This window comes from Spermophilus citellus (genome assembly GCF_964194105.1).
Source record: "Spermophilus citellus genome assembly, chromosome: 3".
In the NCBI taxonomy this organism is placed as follows: domain Eukaryota; kingdom Metazoa; phylum Chordata; class Mammalia; order Rodentia; family Sciuridae; genus Spermophilus; species Spermophilus citellus.
The window spans coordinates 64,394,721-64,412,962 of NC_138184.1; positions in this window are offsets into that span (position 1 = coordinate 64,394,721).

Genomic DNA, 18,242 nt, shown 5'->3' on the forward strand with positions numbered 1-18,242 from the left:
AAGCTTGGCAACCCCTTTCAATGAAAGTGTTTCTCCCCAGTCACGGCTTAGGGCTACATCAAGAGGAAAAAGAACATAGAGATAGAACCTGAAACTGCTATATTGTTTCAAGTTTCAAGAAGCTAGCACAAACCGTGTTTGATTTAGAGTTCCAAATACATCTATCAGTATAGGAGAAAACAGAGTGAAACGCCAAAATTCAAACTGTTACTGGAAACGAACGCTTCAACATAGAAGAACAAAATTTGGGGAACCAAGTGGGCTTAGTGTACTGATCATTACCTGAATGTGTCATCCAGTTTGGGTGAAAAAATAGTTGCTGAGATTTCTGGAGACTCGTAATTTTTGGAAGCTTGGCAACCCATTGCAATGTAAGTGTTTCTCCCCAGTCACTGCTTAGGGCTACGTCAAGAGGAAACAGAACATAGAGATAGAAAGTGAAACTGCTTTATTGTGTCAAGTTTCAAGAAGCTAGCACAAACTGTGTTTGATTTAGAGTTCCAAATACATCTATCAGTATAGGAGAAAACAGAGTGAAACGCCAAAATTCAAACTGTTACTGGAAACGAACACTTCAACATAGAAGAACGAAATTTGGGGAACCAAGTGGGCTTAGTGTACTGATCATTACCTGAAAGTGTCATCAAGTTTGGGTGAAAAAATAGTTGCTGAGATTTCTGGAGACTCGTAATTTTTGGAAGCTTGGCAACCCCTTTCAATGAAAGTGTTTCTCCCCAGTCACTGCTTAGGGCTACATCAAGATGAAAAAGAACATAGAGATAGAACGTGAAACTGCTTTATTGTGTCAAGTTTCAAGAAGCTAGCACAAACCGTGTTTGATTTAGAGTTCCAAATACATCTATCAGTATAGGAGAAAACAGAGTGAAACGCCAAAATTCAAACTGTTACTGGAAACGAACGCTTCAACATAGAAGAACGAAATTTGGGGAACCAAGTGGGCTTAGTGTACTGATCATTACCTGAAAGTATCATCCAGTTTGGGTGAAAAAATAGTTGCTGAGATTTCTGGAGACTCGTAATTTTTGGAAGCTTGGCAACCCCTTTCAATGAAAGTGTTTCTCCCCAGTCACTGCTGAGGGTTACATCAAGAGGAAACAGAACATAGAGATAGAACCTGAAACTGCTTTATTGTGTCAAGTTTCAAGAAGCTAGCACAAACCGTGTTTGATTTAGAGTTCCAAATACATCTATCAGTATAGGAGAAAACAGAGTGAAACGCCAAAATTCAAACTGTTACTGGAAACGAACGCTTCAACATAGAAGAACGAAATTTGGGGAACCAAGTGGGCTTAGTGTACTGATCATTACCTGAAAGTGTCATCCAGTTTGGGTGAAAAAATAGTTGCTGAGATTTCTGGAGACTCGTAATTTTTCTAAGCTTGGCAACCCCTTTCAATGAAAGTGTTTCTCCCCAGTCACTGCTTAGGGCTACATCAAGAGGAAACAGAACATAGAGATAGAACGTGAAACTGCTTTATTGTGTCAAGTTTCAAGAAGCTAGCACAAACCGTGTTTGATTTAGAGTTCCAAATACATCTATCAGTATAGGAGAAAACAGAGTGAAACGCCAAAATTCAAACTGTTACTGGAAACGAACGCTTCAACATAGAAGAACGAAATTTGGGGAACCAAGTGGGCTTAGTGTACTGATCATTACCTGAAAGTATCATCCAGTTTGGGTGAAAAAATAGTTGCTGAGATTTCTGGAGACTCGTAATTTTTGGAAGCTTGGCAACCCCTTTCAATGAAAGTGTTTCTCCCCAGTCACTGCTTAGGGCTACATCAAGAGGAAAAAGAACATAGAGATAGAACCTGAAACTGCTTTATTGTGTCAAGATTCAAGAAGCTAGCACAAACCGTGTTTGATTTAGAGTTCCAAATACATCTATCAGTATAGGAGAAAACAGAGTGAAACACCAAAATTCAAACTGTTACTGGAAACGAACGCTTCAACATATAAGAACGAAATTTGGGGAACCAAGTGGGCTTAGTGTACTGATCATTACCTGAAAGTGTCATCAAGTTTGGGTGAAAAAATAGTTGCTGAGATTTCTGGAGACTCGTAATTTTTGGAAGCTTGGCAACCCCTTTCAATGAAAGTGTTTCTCCCCAGTCACGGCTTAGGGCTACATCAAGAGGAAAAAGAACATAGAGATAGAACCTGAAACTGCTATATTGTTTCAAGTTTCAAGAAGCTAGCACAAACCGTGTTTGATTTAGAGTTCCAAATACATCTATCAGTATAGGAGAAAACAGAGTGAAACGCCAAAATTCAAACTGTTACTGGAAACGAACGCTTCAACATAGAAGAACAAAATTTGGGGAACCAAGTGGGCTTAGTGTACTGATCATTACCTGAATGTGTCATCCAGTTTGGGTGAAAAAATAGTTGCTGAGATTTCTGGAGACTCGTAATTTTTGGAAGCTTGGCAACCCATTGCAATGTAAGTGTTTCTCCCCAGTCACTGCTTAGGGCTACATCAAGAGGAAACAGAACATAGAGATAGAACGTGAAACTGCTTTATTGTGTCAAGTTTCAAGAAGCTAGCACAAACTGTGTTTGATTTAGAGTTCCAAATACATCTATCAGTATAGGAGAAAACAGAGTGAAACGCCAAAATTCAAACTGTTACTGGAAACGAACGCTTCAACATAGAAGAACGAAATTTGGGGAACCAAGTGGGCTTAGTGTACTGATCATTACCTGAAAGTATCATCCAGTTTGGGTGAAAAAATAGTTGCTGAGATTTCTGGAGACTCGTAAATTTTGGAAGCTTGGCAACCCCTTTCAATGAAAGTGTTTCTCCCCAGTCACTGCTTAGGGCTACATCAAGAGGAAACAGAACATAGAGATAGAACGTGAAACTGCTTTATTGTGTCAAGTTTCAAGAAGCTAGCACAAACCGTGTTTGATTTAGAGTTCCAAATACATCTATCAGTATAGGAGAAAACAGAGTGAAACACCAAAATTCAAACTGTTACTGGAAACGAACGCTTCAACATAGAAGAACGAAATTTGGGGAACCAAGTGGGCTTAGTGTACTGATCATTACCTGAAAGTATCATCCAGTTTGGGTGAAAAAATAGTTGCTGAGATTTCTGGAGACTCGTAATTTTTGGAAGCTTGGCAACCCCTTTCAATGAAAGTGTTTCTCCCCATTCACTGCTTAGGGCTACATCAAGAGGAAACAGAACATAGAGATAGAACGTGAAACTGCTTTATTGTGTCAAGTTTCAAGAAGCTAGCACAAACCGTGTTTGATTTAGAGTTCCAAATACATCTATCAGTATAGGAGAAAACAGAGTGAAACACCAAAATTCAAACTGTTACTGGAAACGAACGCTTCAACATAGAAGAACGAAATTTGGGGAACCAAGTGGGCTTAGTGTACTGATCATTACCTGAAAGTATCATCCAGTTTGGGTGAAAAAATAGTTGCTGAGATTTCTGGAGACTCGTAATTTTTGGAAGCTTGGCAACCCCTTTCAATGAAAGTGTTTCTCCCCAGTCACTGCTTAGGGTTACATCAAGAGGAAAAAGAACATAGAGATAGAACCTGAAACTGCTATATTGTGTCCAGTTTCAAGAAGCTAGCACAAACCGTGTTTGATTTAGAGTTCCAAATACATCTATCAGTATAGGACAAAACAGAGTGAAACGCCAAAATTCAAACTGTTACTGGAAACGAACGCTTCAACATAAAAGAACGAAATTTGGGGAACCAAGGGGGCTTAGTGTACTGATCATTACCTGAAAGTATCATCCAGTTTGGGTGAAAAAATAGTTGCTGAGATTTCTGGAGACTCGTAATTTTTGGAAGCTTGGCAACCCCTTTCAATGAAAGTGTTTCTCCCCAGTCACTGCTTAGGGCTACATCAAGAGGAAACAGAACATAGAGATAGAAGGTGAAACTGCTTTATTGTGTCAAGTTTCAAGAAGCTAGCACAAACCGTGTTTGATTTAGAGTTCCAAATACATCTATCAGTATAGGAGAAAACAGAGTGAAACGCCAAAATTCAAACTGTTACTGGAAACGAACGCTTTAATATAGAAGAACGAAATTTGGGGAACCAAGTGGGCTTAGTGTACTGATCATTACCTGAAAGTGTCATCCAGTTTGGGTGAAAAAATAGTTGCTGAGATTTCTGGAGACTCGTAATTTTTGGAAGCTTGGCAACCCCTTTCAATGAAAGTGTTTCTCCCCAGTCACTGCTTAGGGCTACATCAAGAGGAAACAGAACATAGAGATAGAAGGTGAAACTGCTTTATTGTGTCAAGTTTCAAGAAGCTAGCACAAACCGTGTTTGATTTAGAGTTCCAAATACATCTATCAGTATAGGAGAAAACAGAGTGAAACGCCAAAATTCAAACTGTTACTGGAAACGAACGCTTCAACATAGAAGAACGAAATTTGGGGAACCAAGTGGGCTTAGTGTACTGATCATTACCTGAAAGTGTCATCCAGTTTGGGTGAAAAAATAGTTGCTGAGATTTCTGGAGACTCGTAATTTTTGGAAGCTTGGCAACCCCTTTCAATGAAAGTGTTTCTCTCCAGTCACTGCTTAGGACTACATCAAGAGGAAACAGAACATAGAGATAGAACGTGAAACTGCTTTATTGTGTCAAGTTTCAAGAAGCTAGCACAAACCGTGTTTGATTTAGAGTTCCAAATACATCTATCAGTGTAGGAGAACACAGAGTGAAACGCCAAAATTCAAACTGTTACTGGAAACGAACGCTTCAATATAGAAGAACGAAATTTGGGGAACCAAGTGGGCTTAGTGTACTGATCATTACCTGAAAGTATCATCCAGTTTGGGTGAAAAAATAGTTGCTGAGATTTCTGGAGACTCGTAATTTTTGGAAGCTTGGCAACCCCTTTCAATGAAAGTGTTTCTCCCCAGTCACTGCTGAGGGTTACATCAAGAGGAAACAGAACATAGAGATAGAACGTGAAACTGCTTTATTGTGTCAAGTTTCAAGAAGCTAGCACAAACCGTGTTTGATTTAGAGTTCCAAATACATCTATCAGTATAGGAGAAAACAGAGTGAAACGCCAAAATTCAAACTGTTACTGGAAACGAACGCTTCAACATAGAAGAACGAAATTTGGGGAACCAAGTGGGCTTAGTGTACTGATCATTACCTGAAAGTGTCATCCAGTTTGGGTGAAAAAATAGTTGCTGAGATTTCTGGAGACTCGTAATTTTTGGAAGCTTGGCAACCCCTTTCAATGAAAGTGTTTCTCCCCAGTCACTGCTTAGGGCTACATCAAGAGGAAACAGAACATAGAGATAGAAGGTGAAACTGCTTTATTGTGTCAAGTTTCAAGAAGCTAGCACAAACCGTGTTTGATTTAGAGTTCCAAATACATCTATCAGTATAGGAGAAAACAGAGTGAAACGCCAAAATTCAAACTGTTACTGGAAACGAACGCTTCAACATAGAAGAACGAAATTTGGGGAACCAAGTGGGCTTAGTGTACTGATCATTACCTGAAAGTATCATCCAGTTTGGGTGAAAAAATAGTTGCTGAGATTTCTGGAGACTCGTAATTTTTGTAAGCTTGGCAACCCCTTTCAATGAAAGTGTTTCTCCCCAGTCACTGCTTAGGGCTACATCAAGAGGAAAAAGAACATAGAGATAGAACGTGAAACTGCTTTATTGTGTCAAGTTTCAAGAAGCTAGCACAAACCGTGTTTGATTTAGAGTTCCAAATACATCTATCAGTATAGGAGAAAACAGAGTGAAACACCAAAATTCAAACTGTTACTGGAAACGAACGCTTCAACATAGAAGAACGAAATTTGGGGAACCAAGTGGGCTTAGTGTACTGATCATTACCTGAAAGTATCATCCAGTTTGGGTGAAAAAATAGTTGCTGAGATTTCTGGAGACTCGTAATTTTTGGAAGCTTGGCAACCCCTTTCAATGAAAGTGTTTCTCCCCAGTCACGGCTTAGGGCTACATCAAGAGGAAAAAGAACATAGAGATAGAACCTGAAACTGCTATATTGTTTCAAGTTTCAAGAAGCTAGCACAAACCGTGTTTGATTTAGAGTTCCAAATACATCTATCAGTATAGGAGAAAACAGAGTGAAACGCCAAAATTCAAACTGTTACTGGAAACGAACGCTTCAACATAGAAGAACAAAATTTGGGGAACCAAGTGGGCTTAGTGTACTGATCATTACCTGAATGTGTCATCCAGTTTGGGTGAAAAAATAGTTGCTGAGATTTCTGGAGACTCGTAATTTTTGGAAGCTTGGCAACCCATTGCAATGTAAGTGTTTCTCCCCAGTCACTGCTTAGGGCTACATCAAGAGGAAACAGAACATAGAGATAGAACGTGAAACTGCTTTATTGTGTCAAGTTTCAAGAAGCTAGCACAAACTGTGTTTGATTTAGAGTTCCAAATACATCTATCAGTATAGGAGAAAACAGAGTGAAACGCCAAAATTCAAACTGTTACTGGAAACGAACACTTCAACATAGAAGAACGAAATTTGGGGAACCAAGTGGGCTTAGTGTACTGATCATTACCTGAAAGTATCATCCAGTTTGGGTGAAAAAATAGTTGCTGAGATTTCTGGAGACTCGTAATTTTTGTAAGCTTGGCAACCTTTTTCAATGAAAGTGTTTCTCCCCAGTCACTGCTTAGGGCTACATCAAGAGGAAAAAGAACATAGAGATAGAACGTGAAACTGCTTTATTGTGTCAACTTTCAAGAAGCTAGCACAAACCGTGTTTGATTTAGAGTTCCAAATACATCTATCAGTATAGGAGAAAACAGAGTGAAACACCAAAATTCAAACTGTTACTGGAAACGAACGCTTCAACATAGAAGAACGAAATTTGGGGAACCAAGTGGGCTTAGTGTACTGATCATTACCTGAACGTATCATCCAGTTTGGGTGAAAAAATAGTTGCTGAGATTTCTGGAGACTCGTAATTTTTGGAAGCTTGGCAACCCCTTTCAATGAAAGTGTTTCTCCCCAGTCACTGCTGAGGGTTACATCAAGAGGAAACAGAACATAGAGATAGAACGTGAAACTGCTTTATAGTGTCAAGTTTCAAGAAGCTAGCACAAACCGTGTTTGATTTAGAGTTCCAAATACATCTATCAGTATAGGAGAAAACAGAGTGAAACGCCAAAATTCAAACTGTTACTGGAAACGAACGCTTCAACATAGAAGAACGAAATTTGGGGAACCAAGTGGGCTTAGTGTACTGATCATTACCTGAAAGTGTCATCCAGTTTGGGTGAAAAAATAGTTGCTGAGATTTCTGGAGACTCGTAATTTTTGGAAGCTTGGCAACCCCTTTCAATGAAAGTGTTTCTCCCCAGTCACTGCTTAGGGCTACATCAAGAGGAAACAGAACATAGAGATAGAAGGTGAAACTGCTTTATTGTGTCAAGTTTCAAGAAGCTAGCACAAACCGTGTTTGATTTAGAGTTCCAAATACATCTATCAGTATAGGAGAAAACAGAGTGAAACACCAAAATTCAAACTGTTACTGGAAACGAACGCTTCAACATAGAAGAACGAAATTTGGGGAACCAAGTGGGCTTAGTGTACTGATCATTACCTGAAAGTATCATCCAGTTTGGGTGAAAAAATAGTTGCTGAGATTTCTGGAGACTCGTAATTTTTGGAAGCTTGGCAACCCCTTTCAATGAAAGTGTTTCTCCCCAGTCACTGCTTAGGGCTACATCAAGAGGAAAAAGAACATAGAGATAGAACCTGAAACTGCTATATTGTTTCAAGTTTCAAGAAGCTAGCACAAACCGTGTTTGATTTAGAGTTCCAAATACATCTATCAGTATAGGAGAAAACAGAGTGAAACGCCAAAATTCAAACTGTTACTGGAAACGAACGCTTCAACATAGAAGAACAAAATTTGGGGAACCAAGTGGGCTTAGTGTACTGATCATTACCTGAATGTGTCATCCAGTTTGGGTGAAAAAATAGTTGCTGAGATTTCTGGAGACTCGTAATTTTTGGAAGCTTGGCAACCCATTGCAATGTAAGTGTTTCTCCCCAGTCACTGCTTAGGGCTACAGCAAGAGGAAACAGAACATAGAGATAGAACGTGAAACTGCTTTATTGTGTCAAGTTTCAAGAAGCTAGCACAAACTGTGTTTGATTTAGAGTTCCAAATACATCTATCAGTATAGGAGAAAACAGAGTGAAACGCCAAAATTCAAACTGTTACTGGAAACGAACACTTCAACATAGAAGAACGAAATTTGGGGAACCAAGTGGGCTTAGTGTACTGATCATTACCTGAAAGTATCATCCAGTTTGGGTGAAAAAATCGTTGCTGAGATTTCTGGAGCCTCGTAAATTTTGGAAGCTTGGCAACCCCTTTCAATGAAAGTGTTTCTCCCCAGTCACTGCTTAGGGCTACATCAAGAGGAAACAGAACATAGAGATAGAACGTGAAACTGCTTTATTGTGTCAAGTTTCAAGAAGCTAGCACAAACTGTGTTTGATTTAGAGTTCCAAATACATCTATCAGTATAGGAGAAAACAGAGTGAAACGCCAAAATTCAAACTGTTACTGGAAACGAACGCTTCAACATAGAAGAACGAAATTTGGGGAACCAAGTGGGCTTAGTGTACTGATCATTACCTGAAAGTATCATCCAGTTTGGGTGAAAAAATAATTGCTGAGATTTCTGGAGACTCGTAATTTTTGGAAGCTTGGCAACCCCTTTCAATGAAAGTGTTTCTCCCCATTCACTGCTTAGGGCTACATCAAGAGGAAAAAGAACATAGAGATAGAACATGAAACTGCTTTATTGTGTCAAGTTTCAAGAAGCTAGCACAAACCGTGTTTGATTTAGAGTTCCAAATACATCTATCAGTATAGGAGAAAACAGAGTGAAACGCCAAAATTCAAACTGTTACTGGAAACGAACGCTTCAACATAGAAGAACGAAATTTGGGGAACCAAGTGGGCTTAGTGTACTGATCATTACCTGAAAGTATCATCCAGTTTGGGTGAAAAAATAGTTGCTGAGATTTCTGGAGACTCGTAATTTTTGGAAGCTTGGCAACCCCTTTCAATGAAAGTGTTTCTCCCCAGTCACTGCTGAGTGTTACATCAAGAAGAAACAGAACATAGAGATAGAACGTGAAACTGCTTTATTGTGTCAATTTTCAAGAAGCTAGCACAAACTGTGTTTGATTTAGAGTTCCAAATACATCTATCAGTATAGGAGAAAACAGAGTGAAACGCCAAAATTCAAACTGTTACTGGAAACGAACGCTTCAACATAGAAGAACGAAATTTGGGGAACCAAGTGGGCTTAGTGTACTGATCATTACCTGAAAGTGTCATCAAGTTTGGGTGAAAAAATAGTTGCTGAGATTTCTGGAGACTCGTAATTTTTGGAAGCTTGGCAACCCCTTTCAATGAAAGTGTTTCTCCCCAGTCACTGCTTAGGGCTACATCAAGAGGAAACAGAACATAGAGATAGAAGGTGAAACTGCTTTATTGTGTCAAGTTTCAAGAAGCTAGCACAAACCGTGTTTGATTTAGAGTTCCAAATACATCTATCAGTATAGGAGAAAACAGAGTGAAACGCCAAAATTCAAACTGTTACTGGAAACGAACGCTTCAACATAGAAGAACGAAATTTGGGGAACCAAGTGGGCTTAGTGTACTGATCATTACCTGAAAGTATCATCCAGTTTGGGTGAAAAAATAGTTGCTGAGATTTCTGGAGACTCGTAATTTTTGTAAGCTTGGCAACCCCTTTCAATGAAAGTGTTTCTCCCCAGTCACTGCTGAGGGTTACATCAAGAAGAAACAGAACATAGAGACAGAACGTGAAACTGCTTTATTGTGTCAAGTTTCAAGAAGCTAGCACAAACCGTGTTTGATTTAGAGTTCCAAATACATCTATCAGTATAGGAGAACACAGAGTGAAACGCCAAAATTCAAACTGTTACTGGAAACGAACGCTTCAATATAGAAGAACGAAATTTGGGGAACCAAGTGGGCTTAGTGTACTGATCATTACCTGAAAGTGTCATCCAGTTTGGGTGAAAAAATATTTGCTGAGATTTCTGGAGACTCGTAATTTTTGGAAGCTTGGCAACCCCTTTCAATGAAAGTGTTTCTCCCCAGTCACTGCTTAGGGCTACATCAAGAGGAAACAGAACATAGAGATAGAAGGTGAAACTGCTTTATTGTGTCAAGTTTCAAGAAGCTAGCACAAACCGTGTTTGATTTAGAGTTCCAAATACATCTATCAGTATAGGAGAAAACAGAGTGAAACGCCAAAATTCAAACTGTTACTGGAAACGAACGCTTCAATATAGAAGAACGAAATTTGGGGAACCAAGTGGGCTTAGTGTAATGATCATTACCTGAAAGTGTCATCCAGTTTGGGTGAAAAAATAGTTGCTGAGATTTCTGGAGACTCGTAATTTTTGGAAGCTTGGCAACCCCTTTCAATGAAAGTGTTTCTCCCCAGTCACTGCTGAGGGTTACATCAAGAGGAAACAGAACATAGAGATAGAACGTGAAACTGCTTTATTGTGTCAAGTTTCAAGAAGCTAGCACAAACCGTGTTTGATTTAGAGTTCCAAATACATCTATCAGTGTAGGAGAACACAGAGTGAAACGCCAAAATTCAAACTGTTACTGGAAACGAACGCTTCAATATAGAAGAACGAAATTTGGGGAACCAAGTGGGCTTAGTGTACTGATCCTTACCTGAAAGTGTCATCAAGTTTGGGTGAAAAAATAGTTGCTGAGATTTCTGGAGACTCGTAATTTTTGGAAGCTTGGCAACCCCTTTCAATGAAAGTGTTTCTCCCCAGTCACTGCTTAGGGTTACATCAAGAGGAAAAAGAACATAGAGATAGAACCTGAAACTGCTATATTGTGTCAAGTTTCAAGAAGCTAGCACAAACCGTGTTTGATTTAGAGTTCCAAATACATCTATCAGTGTAGGAGAAAACAGTGAAACGCCAAAATTCAAACTGTTACTGGAAACGAACGCTTCAACATAAAAGAACCAAATTTGGGGAACCAAGGGGGCTTAGTGTACTGATCATTACCTGAAAGTATCATCCAGTTTGGGTGAAAAAATAGTTGCTGAGATTTCTGGAGACTCGTAATTTTTGGAAGCTTGGCAACCCCTTTCAATGAAAGTGTTTCTCCCCAGTCACTGCTTAGGGCTACATCAAGAGGAAACAGAACATAGACATAGAACGTGAAACTGCTTTATTGTGTCAAGTTTCAAGAAGCTAGCACAAACCGTGTTTGATTTAGAGTTCCAAATACATCTATCAGTATAGGAGAAAACAGAGTGAAACGCCAAAATTCAAACTGTTACTGGAAACGAACGCTTCAACATAGAAGAACAAAATTTGGGGAACCAAGTGGGCTTAGTGTACTGATCATTACCTGAATGTGTCATCCAGTTTGGGTGAAAAAATAGTTGCTGAGATTTCTGGAGACTCGTAATTTTTGGAAGCTTGGCAACCCATTGCAATGTAAGTGTTTCTCCCCAGTCACTGCTTATGGCTACATCAAGAGGAAACAGAACATAGAGATAGAACGTGAAACTGCTTTATTGTGTCAAGTTTCAAGAAGCTAGCACAAACTGTGTTTGATTTAGAGTTCCAAATACATCTATCAGTATAGGAGTAAACAGAGTGAAACGCCAAAATTCAAACTGTTACTGGAAACGAACACTTCAACATAGAAGAACGAAATTTGGGGAACCAAGTGGGCTTAGTGTACTGATCATTACCTGAAAGTATCATCCAGTTTGGGTGAAAAAATAGTTGCTGAGATTTCTGGAGACTCGTAATTTTTGGAAGCTTGGCAACCCCTTTCAATGAAAGTGTTTCTCCCCAGTCACTGCTTAGGGCTACATCAAGAGGAAACAGAACATAGATATAGAACGTGAAACTGCTTTATTGTGTCAAGTTTCAAGAAGCTAGCACAAACCGTGTTTGATTTAGAGTTCCAAATACATCTATCAGTATAGGAGAAAACAGAGTGAAACACCAAAATTCAAACTGTTACTGGAAACGAACGCTTCAATATAGAAGAACGAAATTTGGGGAACCAAGTGGGCTTAGTGTACTGATCATTACCTGAAAGTGTCATCCAGTTTGGGTGAAAAAATAGTTGCTGTGATTTCTGGAGACTCGTAATTTTTGGAAGCTTGGCAACCCCTTTCAATGAAAGTGTTTCTCCCCAGTCACTGCTGAGGGTTACATCAAGAAGAAACAGAACATAGAGACAGAACGTGAAACTGCTTTATTGTGTCAAGTTTCAAGAAGCTAGCACAAACCGTGTTTGATTTAGAGTTCCAAATACATCTATCAGTGTAGGAGAACACAGAGTGAAACGCCAAAATTCAAACTGTTACTGGAAACGAACGCTTCAATATAGAAGAACGAAATTTGGGGAACCAAGTGGGCTTAGTGTACTGATCATTACCTGAAAGTGTCATCAAGTTTGGGTGAAAAAATAGTTGCTGAGATTTCTGGAGACTCGTAATTTTTGGAAGCTTGGCAACCCCTTTCAATGAAAGTGTTTCTCCTTAGTCACTGCTTAGGGTTACATCAAGAGGAAAAAGAACATAGAGATAGAACCTGAAACTGCTATATTGTGTCAAGTTTCAAGAAGCTAGCACAAACCGTGTTTGATTTAGAGTTCCAAATACATCTATCAGTGTAGGAGAAAACAGTGAAACGCCAAAATTCAAACTGTTACTGGAAACGAACGCTTCAACATAAAAGAACGAAATTTGGGGAACCAAGGGGGCTTAGTGTACTGATCATTACCTGAAAGTATCATCCAGTTTGGGTGAAAAAATAGTTGCTGAGATTTCTGGAGACTCGTAATTTTTGGAAGCTTGGCAACCCCTTTCAATGAAAGTGTTTCTCCCCAGTCACTGCTTAGGGCTACATCAAGAGGAAACAGAACATAGAGATAGAACGTGAAACTGCTTTATTGTGTCAAGTTTCAAGAAACTAGCACAAACCGTGTTTGATTTAGAGTTCCAAATACATCTATCAGTATAGGAGAAAACAGAGTGAAACGCCAAAATTCAAACTGTTACTGGAAACGAACGCTTCAACATAGAAGAACGAAATTTGGGGAACCAAGTGGGCTTAGTGTACTGATCATTACCTGAAAGTATCATCCAGTTTGGGTGAAAAAATAGTTGCTGAGATTTCTGGAGACTCGTAATTTTTGTAAGCTTGGCAACCCCTTTCAATGAAAGTGTTTCTCCCCAGTCACTGCTGAGGGTTACATCAAGAAGAAACAGAACATAGAGACAGAACGTGAAACTGCTTTATTGTGTCAAGTTTCAAGAAGCTAGCACAAACCGTGTTTGATTTAGAGTTCCAAATACATCTATCAGTATAGGAGAACACAGAGTGAAACGCCAAAATTCAAACTGTTACTGGAAACGAACGCTTCAATATAGAAGAACGAAATTTGGGGAACCAAGTGGGCTTAGTGTACTGATCATTACCTGAAAGTGTCATCCAGTTTGGGTGAAAAAATATTTGCTGAGATTTCTGGAGACTCGTAATTTTTGGAAGCTTGGCAACCCCTTTCAATGAAAGTGTTTCTCCCCAGTCACTGCTTAGGGCTACATCAAGAGGAAACAGAACATAGAGATAGAAGGTGAAACTGCTTTATTGTGTCAAGTTTCAAGAAGCTAGCACAAACCGTGTTTGATTTAGAGTTCCAAATACATCTATCAGTATAGGAGAAAACAGAGTGAAACGCCAAAATTCAAACTGTTACTGGAAACGAACGCTTCAATATAGAAGAACGAAATTTGGGGAACCAAGTGGGCTTAGTGTACTGATCATTACCTGAAAGTGTCATCCAGTTTGGGTGAAAAAATAGTTGCTGAGATTTCTGGAGACTCGTAATTTTTGGAAGCTTGGCAACCCCTTTCAATGAAAGTGTTTCTCCCCAGTCACTGCTGAGGGTTACATCAAGAGGAAACAGAACATAGAGATAGAACGTGAAACTGCTTTATTGTGTCAAGTTTCAAGAAGCTAGCACAAACCGTGTTTGATTTAGAGTTCCAAATACATCTATCAGTGTAGGAGAACACAGAGTGAAACGCCAAAATTCAAACTGTTACTGGAAACGAACGCTTCAATATAGAAGAACGAAATTTGGGGAACCAAGTGGGCTTAGTGTACTGATCATTACCTGAAAGTGTCATCAAGTTTGGGTGAAAAAAATAGTTGCTGAGATTTCTGGAGACTCGTAATTTTTGGAAGCTTGGCAACCCCTTTCAATGAAAGTGTTTCTCCCCAGTCACTGCTTAGGGTTACATCAAGAGGAAAAAGAACATAGAGATAGAACCTGAAACTGCTATATTGTGTCAAGTTTCAAGAAGCTAGCACAAACCGTGTTTGATTTAGAGTTCCAAATACATCTATCAGTGTAGGAGAAAACAGTGAAACGCCAAAATTCAAACTGTTACTGGAAACGAACGCTTCAACATAAAAGAACGAAATTTGGGGAACCAAGGGGGCTTAGTGTACTGATCATTACCTGAAAGTATCATCCAGTTTGGGTGAAAAAATAGTTGCTGAGATTTCTGGAGACTCGTAATTTTTGGAAGCTTGGCAACCCCTTTCAATGAAAGTGTTTCTCCCCAGTCACTGCTTAGGGCTACATCAAGAGGAAACAGAACATAGAGATAGAACGTGAAACTGCTTTATTGTGTCAAGTTTCAAGAAGCTAGCACAAACCGTGTTTGATTTAGAGTTCCAAATACATCTATCAGTATAGGAGAAAACAGAGTGAAACGCCAAAATTCAAACTGTTACTGGAAACGAACGCTTCAACATAGAAGAACAAAATTTGGGGAACCAAGTGGGCTTAGTGTACTGATCATTACCTGAATGTGTCATCCAGTTTGGGTGAAAAAATAGTTGCTGAGATTTCTGGAGACTCGTAATTTTTGGAAGCTTGGCAACCCATTGCAATGTAAGTGTTTCTCCCCAGTCACTGCTTATGGCTACATCAAGAGGAAACAGAACATAGAGATAGAACGTGAAACTGCTTTATTGTGTCAAGTTTCAAGAAGCTAGCACAAACTGTGTTTGATTTAGAGTTCCAAATACATCTATCAGTATAGGAGAAAACAGAGTGAAACGCCAAAATTCAAACTGTTACTGGAAACGAACACTTCAACATAGAAGAACGAAATTTGGGGAACCAAGTGGGCTTAGTGTACTGATCATTACCTGAAAGTATCATCCAGTTTGGGTGAAAAAATAGTTGCTGAGATTTCTGGAGACTCGTAATTTTTAAAAGCTTGGCAACCCCTTTCAATGAAAGTGTTTCTCCCCAGTCACTGCTTAGGGTTACATCAAGAGGAAAAAGAACATAGAGATAGAACCTGAAACTGCTATATTGTGTCAAGTTTCAAGAAGCTAGCACAAACCGTGTTTGATTTAGAGTTCCAAATACATCTATCAGTATAGGAGAAAACAGAGTGAAACGCCAAAATTCAAACTGTTACTGGAAACGAACGCTTCAACATAAAAGAAAGAAATTTGGGGAACCAAGGGGGCTTAGTGTACTGATCATTACCTGAAAGTATCATCCAGTTTGGATGAAAAAATAGTTGCTGAGATTTCTGGAGACTCGTAATTTTTGGAAGCTTGGCAACCCCTTTCAATGAAAGTGTTTCTCCCCAGTCACTGCTTAGGGCTACATCAAGAGGAAACAGAACATAGAGATAGAAGGTGAAACTGCTTTATTGTGTCAAGTTTCAAGAAGCTAGCACAAACCGTGTTTGATTTAGAGTTCCAAATACATCTATCAGTATAGGAGAAAACAGAGTGAAACACCAAAATTCAAACTGTTACTGGAAACGAACGCTTCAATATAGAAGAACGAAATTTGGGGAACCAAGTGGGCTTAGTGTACTGATCATTACCTGAAAGTGTCATCCAGTTTGGGTGAAAAAATAGTTGCTGAGATTTCTGGAGACTCGTAATTTTTGGAAGCTTGGCAACCCCTTTCAATGAAAGTGTTTCTCCCCAGTCACTGCTGAGGGTTACATCAAGAAGAAACAGAACATAGAGACAGAACGTGAAACTGCTTTATTGTGTCAAGTTTCAAGAAGCTAGCACAAACCGTGTTTGATTTAGAGTTCCAAATACATCTATCAGTGTAGGAGAACACAGAGTGAAACGCCAAAATTCAAACTGTTACTGGAAACGAACGCTTCAATATAGAAGAACGAAATTTGGGGAACCAAGTGGGCTTAGTGTACTGATCATTACCTGAAAGTGTCATCAAGTTTGGGTGAAAAAATAGTTGCTGAGATTTCTGGAGACTCATAATTTTTGGAAGCTTGGCAACCCCTTTCAATGAAAGTGTTTCTCCCCAGTCACTGCTTAGGGTTACATCAAGAGGAAAAAGAACATAGAGATAGAACCTGAAACTGCTATATTGTGTCAAGTTTCAAGAAGCTAGCACAAACCGTGTTTGATTTAGAGTTCCAAATACATCTATCAGTGTAGGAGAAAACAGTGAAACGCCAAAATTCAAACTGTTACTGGAAACGAACGCTTCAACATAAAAGAACGAAATTTGGGGAACCAAGGGGGCTTAGTGTACTGATCATTACCTGAAAGTGTCATCCAGTTTGGGTGAAAAATAGTTGCTGAGATTTCTGGAGACTCGTAATTTTTGGAAGCTTGGCAACCCCTTTCAATGAAAGTGTTTCTCCCCAGTCACTGCTGAGGGTTACATCAAGAGGAAACAGAACATAGAGATAGAACGTGAAACTGCTTTATTGTGTCAAGTTTCAAGAAGCTAGCACAAACCGTGTTTGATTTAGAGTTCCAAATACATCTATCAGTGTAGGAGAACACAGAGTGAAACGCCAAAATTCAAACTGTTACTGGAAACGAACGCTTCAATATAGAAGAACGAAATTTGGGGAACCAAGTGGGCTTAGTGTACTGATCATTACCTGAAAGTGTCATCAAGTTTGGGTGAAAAAATAGTTGCTGAGATTTCTGGAGACTCGTAATTTTTGGAAGCTTGGCAACCCCTTTCAATGAAAGTGTTTCTCCCCAGTCACTGCTTAGGGTTACATCAAGAGGAAAAAGAACATAGAGATAGAACCTGAAACTGCTATATTGTGTCAAGTTTCAAGAAGCTAGCACAAACCGAGTTTGATTTAGAGTTCCAAATACATCTATCAGTGTAGGAGAAAACAGTGAAACGCCAAAATTCAAACTGTTACTGGAAACGAACGCTTCAACATATAAGAACGAAATTTGGGGAACCAAGGGGGCTTAGTGTACTGATCATTACCTGAAAGTATCATCCAGTTTGGGTGAAAAAATAGTTGCTGAGATTTCTGGAGACTCGTAATTTTTGGAAGCTTGGCAACCCCTTTCAATGAAAGTGTTTCTCCCCAGTCACTGCTTAGGGCTACATCAAGAGGAAACAGAACATAGAGATAGAACGTGAAACTGCTTTATTGTGTCAAGTTTCAAGAAGCTAGCACAAACCGTGTTTGATTTAGAGTTCCAAATACATCTATCAGTATAGGAGAAAACAGAGTGAAACACCAAAATTCAAACTGTTACTGGAAACGAACGCTTCAACATAGAAGAACGAAATTTGGGGAACCAAGTGGGCTTAGTGTACTGATCATTACCTGAAAGTATCATCCAGTTTGGGTGAAAAAATAGTTGCTGAGATTTCTGGAGCCTCGTAAATTTTGGAAGCTTGGCAACCCCTTTCAATGAAAGTGTTTCTCCCCAGTCACTGCTTAGGGCTACATCAAGAGGAAACAGAACATAGAGATAGAACGTGAAACTGCTTTATTGTGTCAAGTTTCAAGAAGCTAGCACAAACTGTGTTTGATTTAGAGTTCCAAATACATCTATCAGTATAGGAGAAAACAGAGTGAAACGCCAAAATTCAAACTGTTACTGGAAACGAACGCTTCAACATAGAAGAACGAAATTTGGGGAACCAAGTGGGCTTAGTGTACTGATCATTACCTGAAAGTATCATCCAGTTTGGGTGAAAAAATAATTGCTGAGATTTCTGGAGACTCGTAATTTTTGGAAGCTTGGCAACCCCTTTCAATGAAAGTGTTTCTCCCCATTCACTGCTTAGGGCTACATCAAGAGGAAAAAGAACATAGAGATAGAACGTGAAACTGCTTTATT